Below are 18248 nucleotides of genomic sequence, written 5' to 3'. Positions count from 1 at the left end.
GAAGAGAAGGGAAAAGGGGCTGAAGGAATATTTAAAGAAATAATGGTAGAAAATTTCCCAACTTATTAAGTGCTGATTTCTCACCAGAAACCATGGAGGCAAGAAGACAGTGGTCTGATATATTTAAGATACTACAAGAGAAAAACTTCCAAACAAGAATATTATATCCACCAAGACTATCTTTCAAAAATGAGGGTGAGATTAGAATATTCACAGATAAACAGAAGCTGAGAGAAGTTCTAAGCAAGAGACCAGAATTTCAGGAAATACTGAAGACTGTGCTAGAGCCTGAAAAGAAAAGACAGGAGAGAGGGGCCTTCAAGAGACTCTAGAAATGAAGATTATATCAATAAAAGTAACTAAAAATGTCAAAAGAGTGGTGAAAATAAAATATGACAGATAAAACTCAAATAGTCAGGAATAAACTTAACCAATAATGTAAAGCACTTGATTCAGAAAACTGCAGCTCAATGTTACAACAAATCAAAAAAGCCCTAACTAACTGGAAGAACATTCCATGCTCATGAACTGGAAGACTAAATATCATTAAGATGTCAATTCTACTCAAATTGATATACAGATTTAATGCAATCCTATAAAAATTCCACCAGCATTAAAGAAAAAATTGAAAACATGATCATTAAATTCATTTGGAAGGGTAAGGAGTCCTGAATAGCCAGAAACATCATAAAAAGGAAAACTGAACCCTCATCTCCAGACTTTAAATCATAATACCTACCTACAGTGGTAAAAACAGCATGGCACTGGACTAAAGACAGACACAATAAACCAATGAAACTAAAGTTATGGTTCAGAAACAGATCCTCACAGGTAGGGTCAAGTGATTTTTGACTAGCCTGTCAAACTCACACAGCTCGGGCAGAATAATCTAATCAACAAATGGTCTGAAAGTATTGGACATCCATAGCTGAAAAAAAGGAAAGAGGACCCCATCTCACACTTTATCCAAAAATTAACTCAAAATGGATCAAAAAACTAAAAATAAAAGCAAGAACCATAAAACTTCCAGAAGAAATTACTGGAAAATATCTTCAAGACCTGGTGGTAGATGGTGGATTCGTAAAGGAAATAAGAGAAGGACTGAGTGGACTACTGATGTTTAATGTATGTAGAAGTTTTAATTAGCTTTCCTGTAAAAGTGTGGAAATGTCTAGAGTGGATGGTAACTCACAGTGAGTAACAGCTAGTTTATAAATAGGGATGTGACTGAAAATGGTAGTCTAGTTATGTAAATGCCAATTGACAGAATGCTAGAGAATAATCTAGGAACTGGATAGCACAGTAAACCAAGAGGTGGGTGAGAATTGTGGTTGATGGTACAGGTGCAAGAGTGTCCTTTGCTAGCTAGAATAAATGTATATCATCACTGCAGGGTGTTGGGAATATGGAGAAGCATGGAAAAAATACAGCTGGAGTGACCTATGGACTGTAGGCTCAACCCCGGGAGTCATGTCCCATGCTGGGGGGAATTTACATGCTGAGTTTGGCTTCGAGACTTCAAATTTCCTCTCCTTAAAGGACAGCAGTCATAATGGATTGTAACCCACCCTAATCCTGTTTGGCCTAATTTTAACTAATAACATCTTCAAAGATCCTGTTTCCAAGTAGGATCATATTCACAATATAGGGGCTAGTACTTGAACATATCTTTTGGGGGGGACATAATTCAATCCATAACTATGACATAGATACCCTATGATACAAAAATTCTACTCCTAGGTATGCAGATATACATAAGATATAAAAAATGTACAAGAATCTTATGAGCAGTATTATTCCTAATAGTTCAAAATAAGATAATAACCTAAATGCCTCAGAATATAGATAAATCATGGTATATCCCTGTAATGAAATACTATCTAACTCTCAGAATAGATAATTAACTACACACAATGGAGAATGCCCATAAATCAAATAGTGAGAAACAGAAACCTGACACAAAAGACTATACACGAAATGATTCTATTTATATAACATTCAAAATCAGACAAAACTAATCCATATTGTTAAAAGTCAAGTTATTCCAGTGGTGTTACAGTTTGAAATTCCTTTATGAGTCCCCAAAAGACAAAGAATATATTTTTTAATTAATCCACTCCTGTGGGGGTGAGATTCTTTTGATTGGACTATATCAGGAGTGAGTTGTGACTCAGGTTGAGTCTTCACCCTCTTACTGGAAATGATAGAAACAGAGACACATAAAGGTAGAGGCCATATTTTATTCTGCAATATAAGAGAAAGGACTCCAGGTTTGCCAACAGCTGAACTAAAAGAGAGAAGTCCAGGCAGACACAGAGCGCTGAGGCCCAGGGAGAAATGAGCTATATGCCTAATAGCTCACAGCTGAACTTGGGGAAAAACAAAGCAGCCAAGATTGAGAAAGGAAGCCCAGTAAGAGACAAGCCCATTGCCTGGATACCCACAGCTGAGCTTCAGGACATGCTAGATTCTGGAAGGGATTACAGAGACCTCTGTAGAGACTGGCAGCCTTCTTGTTTCACCATGTGGCAGGACCTTGAGAAAGCATCTTTGTTTTTGCCTTGATTTGGATATTTCATGGAACTGTAAGCTTTTACTCTAAATAAAATATCCATTATAAAAACCAGCCCATTTCTGGTACTTTGCATTGGCAGCCCTTTGGCAAACTAAGACAGGTGGGGAGGAGTGTATAGTAAATAGAACGTGGCAAAAGGATGGTAGTACTTCAAGAGTCCTGGTTCTTGAGCTGGTTACTGTTTGCACATGTGCGCTTATGTTGTGAAAAATCCTCACGAATTGTATTTATGATTTGTGCAGCTTTCTATATTATACTTCAATAAAAGCTTACTTAAAAAATACTAGCCTCTCAAAAATTAAACCTGAATATATCAACATGGATAAATACCCTAAACATAATTTTGAGTGCAGAAGTGAATATTGAATATGATGCCACTTAAACAAAATTTTATATAAAAAAATTGAAAGTATAAGAATATAGATAAACTTCAGGAAAGTAACTGTAGAGGGAGAAAAAAGGGCAAGATGAGAAGATAAAGCTTTTACTATATTTAAGGTATATTTCCTTAAAAGAGAGAGATCAAGATCTGAAGAAATAAAACAAAATGTTAACATATGCCAAATTTGAATATGTGGGTGACTATTATATTTCTGCATGTTTACAAATTTTCAAAGAAAAAATCTTAAAGACAACTATCACTTGGGGTTCTGGAGTGAAGAAAATCTTTAAAATAATCCTCCATGAAAAATATTCTTAACCAATTGGCCCACAGCAGCAGATGAGCAAATATTCTTTATAGCTTGAGTTACCTGAGACAGCTGGTATGTGTTTACTTCATATGAAAATTTTAGGTCTTAATATTGTTAATGCCTTTTGGACAAATTGAAAATACATCTCACATAGTGAAATGGATGTGGCTCAACCAATTGGGCTACCGTCTACCATATAGAAGGTCGAGGGTTGGATACCCAGGGCTTCCTGGTGAGGGCAAGCTGGCCCACATGGCAAGTTGGCCCATGCAGAGTGCTGGCCCACGTTGGAACACCGCCACATGCAGGAGTGCCCCCCTGCGTGGGAATGCCACCCAGCACAGGAAAGCTGCCCTGCACAGGAGTGCCAGCCAACACTGAGAGCTGGTGAAACAAGATGACTCAACAAGAGACACAGAGGAGAGAAAATAAGAGGATGTTGCAGAACTGGGAGCTGAGGTGGTGCAAGAGAGTAATCGCCTCTCCTCCACTCCGGAAGATCCCAGGTTGGTTCCTGGAGCCACCGAATGAGAATACAAGCAGACACGGAAGAACACATATTGAATGGACACAGAGAGCAGACAACAGGGGAACTGGGGGGAACAGGAGGCGGGGGGAGAAATAAATAAAATAAATCTTAAAAAATAAAAAATAAAATAAAATTCATCTCATATGTAAAAATTACTACATTCTAATTTGCAAGACAAGGTCTTATACATTGAACAATGTTGGAGATTTGGACCCAAAGGGTATCAGGGAATGAAAGAAAGAGAAAAGGGAGAAGGAAACAAGGAGAAAGAATGAGAGAGCTGGGATCAGGGGGTCTGCGAGTAATGACCCCTCAGACAACTTTATTGTTTATAAGGAGGTCTTATATACCCCAGTGTACATGCCTATACACACAAACACTAGCCTATGTAACATTAAGGAGCAACATGTATTAAGTATCAGCATTACCCATAGTCTAAGGAATTTTAAAAAATCTTATCTCAAGGTACAAAGTCTAAGTGTTCTATACATTACAAAAGATATGCGCTCATCTTTTCTTTCAGCCTTTAACAGCTTCCACGCATTTGCCGGCAACTCCCAATCACTGCATTCCTTAAGTTGCAAGCTTAGTCATGGAGACAGCACTAGCATGGAGACAGCACCTCTCTCCTTGAGAGGCCACTGTGCCTCAGTTTCCAACAGAACAGTAATAAAATCATTAAACTTTTAAGAGAGTTAAGCAATAACGATCTTTAGATTGTATTTGTGGAGAACATATACTTTAAAACAATTCTATAATCCCTGACCCAAGACTACTTTGTTGTATCATTATGTTGTTCAACATGACTCAAATCAAAAGGAAGCATATGGATGACAGTAGTTACATAAATATAACTGTCAACTCAACAAAATTACAGATGTATCCACTTAAAAAGTATTAATAGTTCCAAGAATATACTGTTATTTGTTCCAGATATCATTAGCATCATTAACTTAGAAGTGGACTTTGAAGTTCATCCTTCAATAAATTTGGAAATCAACATCCATTTTGTGTTTAACAAGAAGTTTTGTCTTGAAAGACATCTTTTCTTTAAAACCTAAAAAGATATAGGGAATAAACCAGTTCTAATTAGTTTGCATTTTATGTTATTTTTAATAATAATCACTTAAAACCAAGATGTCAAGCTTTCATGACATTTAGTTGGATGGGATATAATCCTAGAGTTTAAGCATTCTATTCCTTTGTTGTAAACCCCCATTAGTCTGAGAGTAGTCAGTTAGCTAAGATTTAAGGTAGTCATTTACCAGTCACAGACATAAATTCGGTAAAGATATGTGGGCAAGATAAATATTTTCTTTGGATATCAAGAGATGCTTTAGCTAGAAAGCTTACTTTTATAAGAGAACATGGAATATCACACCTTATTTTGTTGAATTAAAATTCTACAAATATCCACACCATTTATGCAGCCACTCAGATGAACAATCATTTCCAAGAAATTGATATTTTGCTATTTGGTCAAAAGTAAATCCCATGAATGTGAATTTTTCAGAAAGATTCATTTCTTACCTTATATATTTTTTGTCCTGTCAAAACTGACACTTCTCTTTTCAGACATGTAATAAATAAATTATCTTTGCTTCCCACATTCCCACACATCTTCTCAAGTTGCCTAATGTACTCTTTGTGGATTGTAATGTAATCAAGATATAGTAGTATGACCTATGGATTACATGTTGAAGAAAAAACAAAACAAAACAAAAAACTACTCTTCCACTGCCTGGCAGAAATTTGTAAAATATATGTAACTATCCTTTAGATCTTCTTTTAAGGATTTATCAACATTCAGATATGTTAATATAAAGTTAGGGAAGTACTAGGGTACAAAGAAATAACTTCTTCTTACTTCCACATGGTGAAAGAACTCATTTTTTTCTGGATTCCTGAACTATATCCTTTCCAGAAGAATTCTCTGCTTCTGAATTTAATAAATAGAATAAATGGCTGCACAAAAAATAGCTCTTTGGTATATATAGAGAGACACACATAATATACACATGTGTGCATATGTCCATATACATGTAATTGTGTGTGTATTTATTTATTTATTTATACACACATCTACATAGAGAGAGAGGGAATAGCAAGAGAGATGCCACTACCATTAATTAAGCGCCTGTTATGTGCCAGGTACTTATTATATTTGATCATTTAATCTTCACAACAACCCTATAAGGAAATTATTATTATTGTGTGTTTTTTTTCCAATGAAAAACCTTACCCAAGATCAATATGAAAAACAAGTGGCAGAGCAAACATTTGAACCCAGGTCTGTCCAATACAAAAATGGGTGCTGCTTCCTCTATTGTATGCTTAAAATAAGTTTTCAATATGTAAGTATTTCTCTGTGCTTCTTTAACAACAACAAAAAATCATTCTGGCACTATGAAGAAACATAGCTGTTTTTTAAAACAAAATCTGATTCTATTCCCAAAATTTCAATATGGCAAAGGAAAGGTTGCTACATGTTCAAAATTTGTACATGTTCTTAGTTGAACATGTTCAAAATTTAATTCCTTGGTAATCTGGGCTATGGCCAAGACAAATCAAAAGTATAGATATTTTACAAATGCCAAGTTTTCAAAGAAACACAACAATGCAATAGCAACAGATGCAGTCTCCCTAGACATTTATGTTAAGCCTAGTTATATCCAGACCTTGAAGAAAAGGGGGGATTTTTCATTTTTATGAATAATGAATCCCTAGTTTCTCTTAATGTCAACTAATCAAATAAGGTTATGTTCACTTTTTGGAAAATTATCAATAGGAAATGAAAGAGAGAGAGAGAGACAGAGAGACAGGGAAGGAGGGAGGGGGGAGGGAAGGAAGGAAGAAAGAGGAAAGGTAGATAGGTGGAAAGGAAGGAAGGAAGGAAAGTAGGAAGGAAGGATGGTGGGAGGTTAGGAGGGAAGGAAGGACTTTACAAGGCAAAAAAGGACTTAGAAAGTGGCCCATATCTGATATTTCTTACACAGCTGTTACAACTAGACTTTTCTATTAAAAGAAAATATAACAAGCATCTGTCTTTTTCATTTCTCTTACAGTATTCTCTTGTTAAATATAACAAATCAAAGTCCTACTTAAACAAGAAGTTGTTTCTGAACTTGGTAGATAACTGATAAAAAAATTAAAATGTAAAGAAAGAAACCATGAAAACCTCAATAAAAATGAGTAGTTCATTATTGTAGAATGGATGATGTTTGCTTACATTTAATGTAACACATATTAATTTTTTTTAAAAAAACTCAAACCAAATATCTAATATCTTTACCTTAAAGGCAAGCTTATGCTAGGTAAGTAAATTATCACAAAATTCAGAGGTCATATCCTATGGACCTTAACACCAAATAAAATTCACCACTTTGTAATGTCACAAAATAATGATTTTTAAATTCTACCTTTTAATTTTGAATATTTATGTCTAGATAGATTGAAATTATTTCAACTTTTCTCAGAATTCTACTTAACATTGTAATTGCTTTTTCAATTACTTCTATGAATTACATAACATATGCAAAAATATCAAAATAATTTGACAAAAATGTCAAAATACAGATGTTCAGCTCGATAGTTTTTCATAAAGCAAACATCCATGCTACCAGTAGATAATACAGAATGTTGCCACATACCAGAAGCTCCTAGAGACTCCACACCAGTCTCTACAATTTCTCCTCATTTCTCTAAAGTTTAACCTCATTCCTCTACTCTACAATTTAACCATTATGGTTACTTTTGTGGTAATCACTTCTCATACCTCTAAATGCAATAGTCTAGCTTTGAAACTTTGTATGAGAACCTATACAGTATTATTCTTTCGTGTCTGGCTTTTCTCACTTAACGTTATGTTTGTGAGATTTACTCATGTTATTGTTGCTGAACTTTGTTCATTTTCATTAACATTAAGCCATGAAGTCAGCAAACCTTTCCATAAAGGGCATTATTTTCCAATCTTTCATCAGATTCAAACTGTTAAATTGTAGTACACAACTGATCTACCAAATTTAAATAAATTTTTAAGCTTCAACAAGCTTTTCAATAATAAAAAAGTAGCTTTAAATGAAAAACAATTGTTTCTTGTCTATGAAGGGAATGATAATGCCTGTCGTCTTTCTCCAAGTTATTTTTATCTAGTTTTAAGAAAAAAATTTTGAACTGAACAACTAAGTCATGACCTAAAGCTTTCTCTTTGTAAGCAATCACTGCTAAATTTGAGAATCCTAACTTAAATTACAGATTGTCAGGAATGGCCATTGATAGAGGTTCCCTCTCACTAGGTTTGCAATGATTAACAAGCTGTGACTCAGTTCCCCCTGACATGCATTGAGGAAAGACAAGCGCCCCCCCACCCTCCAATAAGCCTACTCATCTGAAAGCCTGGCACTTCCCCAAAGGTTGAAAAAAGAAACCACATGGAAACGGGAGTAAGAGGAGACAGAGACCTTCACTCCTTCCAGATAAAAGCGCCACCTGCTTCTCCAGCATTACAAGAAAGCATAACAACCTAACCCACTACCCATTAGCCTACAAGGGAATATTTTTGCTTCTAGGGCTTCCTATTGGCCCCTGCACCTCACTTGGACCCTCGATCCCTCCCACCGATTATCATTTCCTCACCTAGGAATGTACTGTATAAAATTCAAATCCTCCCTTTCCAGAAGTACGCTGAAGTCTCTCTTCAGACACCTGCCATGTTGGCAGGGGGACTGAAATCCATTCTTCAGACCCCCTCCATTGAGAGAGTTTCCCAATAACCTTTCTGCCTGCAATCAGTCTCCATGTCCCAGTGAGTGCGCCCTTTTCTCCAACAGTCATAATGTGTAGTGACTCAGAATGCTCCAAATAAATCACATTAAACCTAGAAATTATGGAGATTTCTCACTGTAGATTACTTTGACAACTCTGCCAGATGCTATGTCAACAAGATTATTACATTTAAAACCTGTAAAGCATCATGTTTCAATTTTGATGATAACTGGGGAATACATGATTTAAGTGCATTTAAATAACTATTCATTTTCTATTGCATAATTTGGAAACTTTTAAAAATCAAAACAAGAATCAATAATTTATGCCTTTCAGTGAGGAATGGAAAAAGTTATCAATTGTTAAGTAAAAGTCTGGTAGTTTAACCATTACATCACATATCAAGTGAATATCACAAGGATTACATACTAAGTTATTTTCCAGAAAAAAAGTGTTGAGAATATGAAATTTAATTTTGCTAGAACAAGTATTAGCTTCCATTGCCATTCTTTTTCTGCTTCAGAACTTAACAAAAGGATAAGTTTTCTACTTTCTAAACAGCAAATCATTAACACACATCTCATAAATTCTTCCTAACAAGACAAGGAATTGGTCTTTGCAGTACACTGAGCCCATAAAATTTATATATTTTCATAGTAGATTATGGAAACAAAGTTAGTCCAATTCAGTTTCAAGGACTTAAAGTCTCTCTTATAGGATTGTGGCTTTACATTTTCATATTAAGATAGTCAATCTCTAGTAAAAAGCAGTATAAAAGAAAGTAAGTTCAGTGCAAAAAGGGATTATCATTGCACAATTGCAGATATTAAATTCAAAGAAATTACTTCTTTTCATCAGAATACTCTCAAAATTCTTAACAGTTTTCTCCCAGACAATGCACATAAAATTAATCCATTTTTCATTAAATATTATTATTGCAATATTTATGTTGCTAGTTAATAAAGGTTAATATAAATTGAACTTAAAAAGTTACAACCAGTACACCTGTAAATTTTGTAGGGAAGAAATTCCAAACAATACTATTATCACATTACTCCCTAGTAATACCTAAATAGGCACAAAAACAGGGACAGAAAATATAGAGTGCAGATGACTTACCTTCAGAAGGGTAGAATAATTCTCTCTCCCAGGATTGTGCTTACAATGCTCCTTTCTCCAGGGTATTCTTCTACTTCCAGATAGGTCAGGACAAAGCTTCAACAGACTTCTATCATTTGTTTGATCTAGGGGGGAATTATACTTTTAATCAATTATTACAAAATGCATCAAACTTTCTTCATACATTGCTGGTGAGGACAGGAGTTTGGCATGTCCCATTAATTTCTGTTGGATCTTTGGTAGACAGAAAAAATAGGAATTGCCATTGTTGAACATTGTAATAAACAAAATTAGTATTTTAAATCTAAACCACTGAAAGAAACCCACATCTATTTTCTTCTCTATTTTTATGGCTAAGCAGCATAGCAAGAGAAAATTAATATTCAAAATCCAAATGACTACAAAAGCCCATTCAAATATATTTTTATAAGACTTTAACATAATTTTGCATATCCATGAGTCTGAATGGACTGGCAGAGATCATTAGGTATGAAATATTTTTATTCATTCATTTTAATGTCTTAGGGCTAAAGAATCGCAGGATGATTAGAAAAATATATAGCAAAATCCATTTTTAAAAAGTTTAATGGAATAATAAAAGGATGATTTCAAGAACATGAGACAGACCAGAAGTAGCAGAGGGTCTGTAAGGCAAAGCAAGAAATCTGGAATAAGAATTTTCAGGGTGGTAAAATAAGGTTGGTAAATTGCTGTTTAAACAAGGCATATTAGGCAAATTAGAGTATAAAACACAAGAATGTTTTAAATCTGGCTTCATCTTAATTCTCTACCAAATCTCAAAGTCATAAAATGCAATGCATCCTACCTTTTCAGGGACACAGAAAAATGAGGAGAGTGATTATGTGAATACTGGAGGCATGAACATTCATAATTTCAAGGGAACTGATCCTTTTCTACAAATTGTATCAAAATGATGGTTTCTAATGGTACTTTCTGCCTTATTAAAATTAAATATTAAGATAAATGTCTTCACTTGTGCCATAGCTAGATCACACCTTCTTGGTTTATCTTAAATTTACTCATATTTCCTTCTACTCCATAATGATGGTAGAGTATTTAAAACAAAATTGAAAACAAAATATAGATGTTTGCAGGGAAATGTTCAATTCTTGGAGATAGCCTGCCATGCTTTAAACCCAGTTTTTGCTCAGAAATTTAACTATTATATTGGAAATTTATTTTTTGAAAAGTATAGTGGAAAAATAGTAAATAATTAAAATGAAGCCAATCAATACCTATATCAGAATAGATAAACATAAAGCCACAGTAAATGTGGCCCAAAAGGGTACCTCTTGAAACCATTTACGTGGTCACAAATTCATACTCTTGGGATCCGCTTCTGTTTTTAACCATTATAAATGTACTTAGAATCATTTACTTACTATCATTCAAAATTAACAAAACCTAAATTTGATTACAAATGTTGAAAGCTATTAAAGATAATAACCCACCCATGACTAGATATTTGTATTACAAACAACTATTGTGTTCTCTTTTGCAAATATTCAATTAATCTTGACCTCTTTTAAAGTATTATTGCTAAAATTTATCAATATACACTGTCTATATGAATATTTCCATATAGCTATACAGACATGGATAGTTTCTAGCATGGATGGTTTCTAGCATACAGAAATGATTTTTGCAGTATTTTGGGTCAGTGTAGATCAGTGCACATTCCTTCAGGGAAGCCTCTTGAACTGACAAAGGATGAATGATTGACAACAGTAACAAATACTTTTTGTTGTCTTGGACTGACATGTCATTTACAGCAAAACCTATGCTAATTAATGCCATCCATATCTACTAGAGGTGTCAGAGGAATATGCCAGACCCTTCACAGAATATAGCTTGAGTATGGCTAAAATTATATTATGGATATGGAAATGCATCCCTTTATGGAAAAAAAATATGTATAGTGAATGTACTTTTTATGATATTAAAAAACCTGTTTATATGTACAATTATCTACACCTTATATTTTGTCCTGAAACAACTTTTTTAAGAATCAAACTATTCCTCAAAAAATTCAAATATTCGATATGCTATCATCTAAACCCTTAAAAACAGAGGACTAATATACCAAATGTTAGTTGGACATTATTATCTATATCATTACTGCACTTATCACACTACATGGACATTTTGTTCTCAGACTCTCAACTACAATGGTAGATCCTTAATAACTGTAACTATCTATTAATCATGTTCATTTCCCTAGGACAGATCTTGATATATATGGGGCACCAATTTTTTTAACTGAGTAGTTAAGTTCAATTATGGTCATAAAAAATATGCTTGGTATATTTGTCAATTAATTCAATATATGCAAAAAAGAATCATTAATATTGGCAATTAAAATTCTCAATTATTAAATCAGACATGCTGGTAAAGAAATTGTCACAGTGTCTGGTACAGTTAACACCCAATGTGAACTATGATTAGGGTGACCATACATCTTGGATTGCCTGGATTGATATGGTTCATACTTGCTGCAATTATTAATAGCTATTTTTTCCTTTCAAATGTACCCCAATTTGGATGATAACATATATTCATCCAAAATACCATTAATGTGTTCTTCTTTCTCATTTTTATTGGTTTATTTCTTTATATCAACAAATCATTGTTTATATGTAAATATACATATATAATTATTTAATTTTTGTCATATGCAATATGTGTAAATATTTATATAATAATTTGTGTGTTTGTAAATATATAGTAATTTATATGTAAATATATCTGTATATGCACTATGTAAATATACATATAAATAATTTGTACAAATATACATATATATGATATAATAATGTAAATATATGTATATAATTTAATATTTCTGACTACAGCCCAATATAACTAATTTTCATTAAATTATTTTAATGCAATTTGAAAATACCAAATATTCTTTGTATACTTTTTCCAACACTTTAGATTTCACATTTAACATATTTTATAGCTGCACTGAGTCAAATAAGGATATCAGACACTGTAAACTAATCATCTCCCTTTCTCAAAAGGGCACAACCAATATCAGCATTAATGGATTCATCCATAAATATCATCTACTTATTTTGTGCATAATTTCGGAGTTTATTGTATATGAGCTTGTTTATGAAGTAGAAAATATCTCAAAGCAAACAGGCAGGAGAGGGGAAAAAAAACACAAAAACTATCTTATCTATATTGTCCTGACAATTCAGTTTGGACAACAATATTTTCTAAATGTACCCTATTCAGGACTGGATATGTAATTACCTCTAGTTCATAGTCTAGACATTAATGCTTTCATAATATTTAAGACTCCTTGTAACATGCTTGGAGCTTTAAGTAAGCAAGGCTAAATCTTGACCAGATAAATTAGCAAAGAATGCAATAAAAGCTCCAATAAAAGAACTTTATCCTACAAACCTTCAAGTTGCTGCTAAATGAGATTTCTTTGAAATGCAGATCAGTTGAACTAGATTAGTGAATTTTAGCTCCTGTCAACATCATAACAAAATACAAATACAATTGTTCACTGGCCTTATCTTCATGCTTCCATCTGCTGCCTTGTTATTTACTTTCCTTGATTTACTATGCAGATCTAAATAAGGCACATCAAGGAGGGCTTACAACACAATGGCTTCTTAAGCTTTACATCAAGGTATTTGAAACTGAAGCCAGGAAAGGGCTGCCATCAAAGACATATCTCTAATGAACTTCCATATCAGAGAAGGTTTGGTATTTAACACTGCTGTGAAAAGAAAGAGCTACAAATCAGAATGGCCTATGAAAGAAAATGCCTACAAATCTTGATGAGATTAGTACCTCTGAGAATTAATATCCCAATAAAAATGATGCCTGATACCTTGAAGAGTTAACTCCCAACCTTTGCAAATATAATGCACATGTCAAGAGCAGGGAAATCATTTGACAAGGTTAAAAGGTCAGGAAAGAATTTTAAAAACTTCCCCCAAAGCTAGAAAATCTTTTCACTCCTGCTCACAGTAAATCCTTGTCAGAATAAACACACTTCAACATAATTAACACAATTAGCAGATTTGTAAAATTACTTTCTATGTATAGGCATTCTGCACTATTTTTCAGAAAGGAAAATTAGGAACAACATCATAGTAAACTAATATAAACTAAAAAGACAGCATGTAACATTTGTTCATCAATTCTACTATTTCCCTTTTCTCCCCCAAAGCAATCTATGACAATGCAGAGTAAAATCTTCAGTCATTTTGAAAATCCTGAGATGCCATTTTTATTCTATGCCGCTGTCTTTTTTAAGAATACAGTAAATAAGGGGGAAATTTCCTTATATTTTCTCTTTGTCTTGTGTTTTCCCACTTTTATTTCTATGCCAAAGCTGAACAAGAAATGACTCACTAACTTACTGTGAAAGTTTCCAGCAAACTATACTTGTGTTATTATTTGACAATTTCTTTCCCATAAGCAGTAAGGTCTATAAACCAATGATACTCTTCTGTTTTTACTGAAAAAAGCATTTCAATCATTTATGTTGCTCTATAGCAAGGGAAGATCCCACAAGCAAGTTCTCTTCTATGGATCAATCAGCTCCAAACCATAGAAGACATGTTGTCGACTCCAGTGCCTGGAAATCCTGCTGCAGGCTCACCAGATAATGAAAACTGAGGTATGTGGTGTATGGGGGCCCACATGGCATTTGGTACCTTCTGGGCATGTCAAACTTCACAACTACCCTACAGTCAATGACAGAAAACACCTTACCTTTTCTTGCCTCCAAATATATTCTTCCTCTCTATCCTCCCTCTGAATTATGGGCAGTCTTCCAGAAACAGCCCTAAACAGAAGCAACCTCCCATGACTACAGAACAGATACCACAGTTGTCTTTTTGCTGGATTTCATTTCATGTAGGCAATGTTCTGGACTTATTTACAACCCAAGAGACTGTTACCTCTCCTTGTTTAATGATATGACAAAACAACAGATTTGCATATGCAAAAGCAGGTGCTATAACAGGTTTGACTACTTTTGACCTAAAGCCATGTAAAAGAGGTTTATCTGCAACAGCTGTCTCAAAGGTACTGGTGCTCTGATGGGCAGTCAAAGCTCTACCATCTGTAAAAGCATGTATACAAAATGACAATCTGAATTAAAAATAGATTGATAGACCTTCCTTCATCTTTATCCATATGTTGAAATCCCAAAATTGTGTACATATTGGGATATTTTACCTACGAAGTCTAAATAGGAATGTTGACATGCAGTAACATGCATTCAGTTGATCATTTTAGGATAATGGTTTTTATTACTCTGACATTAATATAAGATACATGATACTGACTTTCAATTGTAGCATTATTTAATAGAGAAAAGTTTTTACAGGATTAATATTCTACTTGTCTGGAATAATGAGCAAAATAGCTACTTTGTAGGATTTTTGCTTCCTTAACTGTTTTTATATTCAGGCTGTATTTTTAAATTTTGAAAATAATGGAGTTGTATGCAATGGTTTCTTAATCTCTCTTACCTTTAGCTTCAATTTATAAGGTACATTTTTCTACCGAGATTAAAATTTTCTTTTGGGATAAAAAGTTATTTTTCCCTTCTACACTAAAGAATGAGTCTGAACATGACCACTCACTGATTAAAAAAAAAAAAGACTTGTTTTTGAGTTACGTTTGCAAAATGTAACACCATATGCCCCAAGCTCCAAGTTGAATGCTCTTTCTACGGTCTAATTTGCTTGTCAAAAGATGTTACAATCACAAATGTACAATGTCCAGATAAACTCAGTATAGCTTGAAATAAAATACAAACTATTCTCTTCACTTATTTTAGAAATAAATTAACCTCAAATAAAAGCAAAAGATTTGCTAAGTTCAAACAATCTCTGAATAATAAATAAAACGATCTGGTGCCACATGATTTAAAAAAAAGAAAGCACACACACACACAAGAACCTGTTTTAGAGTCTACAATTAAGGCCAAAAATCTTGTCTCAGTTTTGAAGGAACAGAAGCAGAATAAAATGTCCAATTTACAAGATGACAAAAATAATAACTTGTTATACAGAAGTTTTACAAAAATCAAAGAAATCAAATTATAACTTATTATGAGAAATTACATATCAAATTTGAGTGAAATATATACATACACTATGTTAAATGTTTTTGCGACTTCAACTGATGTGTCTTGAAATTTTGTTTTAGCTGCAGTAGTAGTCTTCTGTTTGATTCCTTGTGATTTTGTCTGTCCATTGATTTTCTCACAATAGGGAGACCATGGGATAGAGGAAAGAAGTCTATACCTATGGGCAATTGGTTTGATTCCCATCTACCTTTGTTTTGTGTTATTGCTTAAATGCATAAGAATAAAAATACGATGCAGAAAAAGAGCAAGGGTATTCGGTGGCTCTTTCTAACAACCAAGTTGAAACATCATTATGACCCCTTTAAAGTCTTCCCAAAGTTTTAAAAACCAAAATTATTTACTCAATGGGTTGTAACTGCCTTTTCTGAGCCACAGTAATCCATCATGTGAATAAATATTTTGACAATATTTTAAATGTGTACTATATACTTAAAGGAATGCCACAGTTCCAGGCTGTCATATAAATACAGTCTGATCAAAAACATTCTGCTTGTACAATAAAAGCCCAGCTAGAAACACAATAGTTCAACCAAGGAGAAAAAAAAATTACATCTATGAAACTGTAGTAGTGGAAAATGACCACAAGTGACAAAAAGAATTGCAATTTTAAGAAGTTTTGAAAGTCGTTTTGTTGAAGTAGACATCATATAAAGAATACACATCTATTTTAAAAACATATACCAACAAACCTTTTTTTAAAAATGTACTATTTGTGAATAAAGATGACATATCTATATAATAAGCTATACTATGTAGCAGCAAAAAAAGAATCCAGCAGCTCTATTTATAATGATAGAGAATAATTTCTAAGGTACCCTATTAAGTGAAAGAAAAAAACAATACAACAAAGCATACATATTTATGAAAAAACCAATATATTGAGATACTTAATGCTTATGTGTACATTGTCTATCTCTAGAAAAACACCAAGAAACTAGTTATGGTGATTGCTTCTAGAAAAGGGGAACTGCACACTTAAGACAGTGCTTCCCTAACAATTTTATGACAAAGTATTCAGAGAAACTGACACCAATTATATGACAGGTAGGAAAGAGGACCAGCTGTATCAGGCTTCTCCCTACTGAAGAGATGACTATCTCTTCACACCCTTAAAGTAACAGAGTAACAACAGGGCTTGAGATATTATGTTACTTATTTTTTTAAATTGAATTAATATCAAATAAGTCAAATTGACCATCTAAAGCTTATCAATGGAGAATGGGAACTTATTAATATATCTTGTCAATTATTTTGCAATTTAAAAAAAAAATTAACACCTATTAGAAAATCTGATAGCATACTAAATGGTACTCAAGTAACCCTTCAATCTGCAAAGAAAGAATTCTGGTAGGGAAGGTTGCCCAGGAAGCATAGTTAGAAGAGAAAAGAGGCAAGGATGAAGTCTAAAGGGGCAGCATTATTTCAAGACACACACACAGTGACTCTTCAGTGGAAACATAAGCCCCCTCTGCTCTGGGTGAGAATTATTTCTTACAAAGTCACTGATGGAAGTGGTTTGGAATATGAATAATATGGAAGCAGGAAAAAGGTTGAAAGCTACAGATTACAGGTAAAGAGGATGAAAACAAGTTGCTTGTAGAGGAAGAAAAAGAATAACTGAATATTGGAACAGTGCCAGTAAAAGAAGAGTGTTGCAGAAATTAAGAAAGCTTTAAGGTATGAAGCATAAAACATGTCAAATCCTGCAGAGTTAAACAAGTTTTCCAAGCTCCTGGATTTTAACCATATGCCTCCCCTCACCCCCTTAAAAAAGTATCTGAATGAGAAGACTCAGTAGGGATTTTAATTCTTTTCAAATTAAGTTATAAACAATATAATTCCATTCACACTATTGATAGTACTTTTTGTAAAATCACACAATGATTTAAAGATGTATATTGACAGGGCTTTGCCCTGAGATTTTAAAATAAATTATAAAGCTGTGAATATTAAAACATGGTGTAGAGGCCCCAAGGTCTATGACACTATCTAGGCCTCTCCATGCAATTTCTTGGTTTATGGAGAAATACATATTGGTCACTTGAATCCATCATTTTTATCGTAGGAGAGGAAGAGGAGTCTAAGAATACGATTTTGATTAAATGGATAGTAAAGCACCCAAAAAAGCTTAGTGTGTGACAAGGTTCAGGTTATAAACAACTCTGAGACCTTGACTTCTCTTTCTTCTCTCATTGCTTGCAAAACAGGTAAGACAGATGCTAAATTCTCATTCTCTTACTTTCCCTTAAGATGGAGGCAGAGAAGTTGAGGTGAAGGTTAATGGGATAAACTATTTTATTTTTCTTTGGAGGATATGTTTAAAAAGTCAAACAATTTTATTTTTCAGTAGTATAGACCACTGTCAAATTATCCTTTGATTGATAGTACTCTTGGGATCAAGAAACATATACTATTTAT

At 33.6% G+C, this 18248-nt stretch overlaps 1 protein-coding gene across 9 annotated transcripts in view; it reads right to left on the bottom strand.

Moving 5' to 3' along the window:
• FOXP2 (forkhead box P2) overlaps positions 1 to 18248 on the bottom strand; it is a 612807-nt gene that overhangs the window by 507914 nt on the left and 86645 nt on the right. For all 9 annotated transcript variants that reach the window (XM_058297231.2, XM_071215243.1, XM_058297230.2 and 6 more), the window contains exon 2: positions 9680 to 9804. The gene's annotated coding sequence lies outside the window, so the exon portion shown is untranslated. The remainder of the gene's footprint in view (positions 1 to 9679; positions 9805 to 18248) is intronic.

The sequence above is a fragment of the Dasypus novemcinctus genome, chromosome 5, assembly GCF_030445035.2.
Source record: "Dasypus novemcinctus isolate mDasNov1 chromosome 5, mDasNov1.1.hap2, whole genome shotgun sequence".
NCBI classification, from domain to species: Eukaryota; Metazoa; Chordata; class Mammalia; order Cingulata; family Dasypodidae; genus Dasypus; species Dasypus novemcinctus.
The sequence above is the reverse complement of the archived record's forward strand: the minus strand, read 5'-3'. Positions and strand labels throughout refer to the sequence as shown.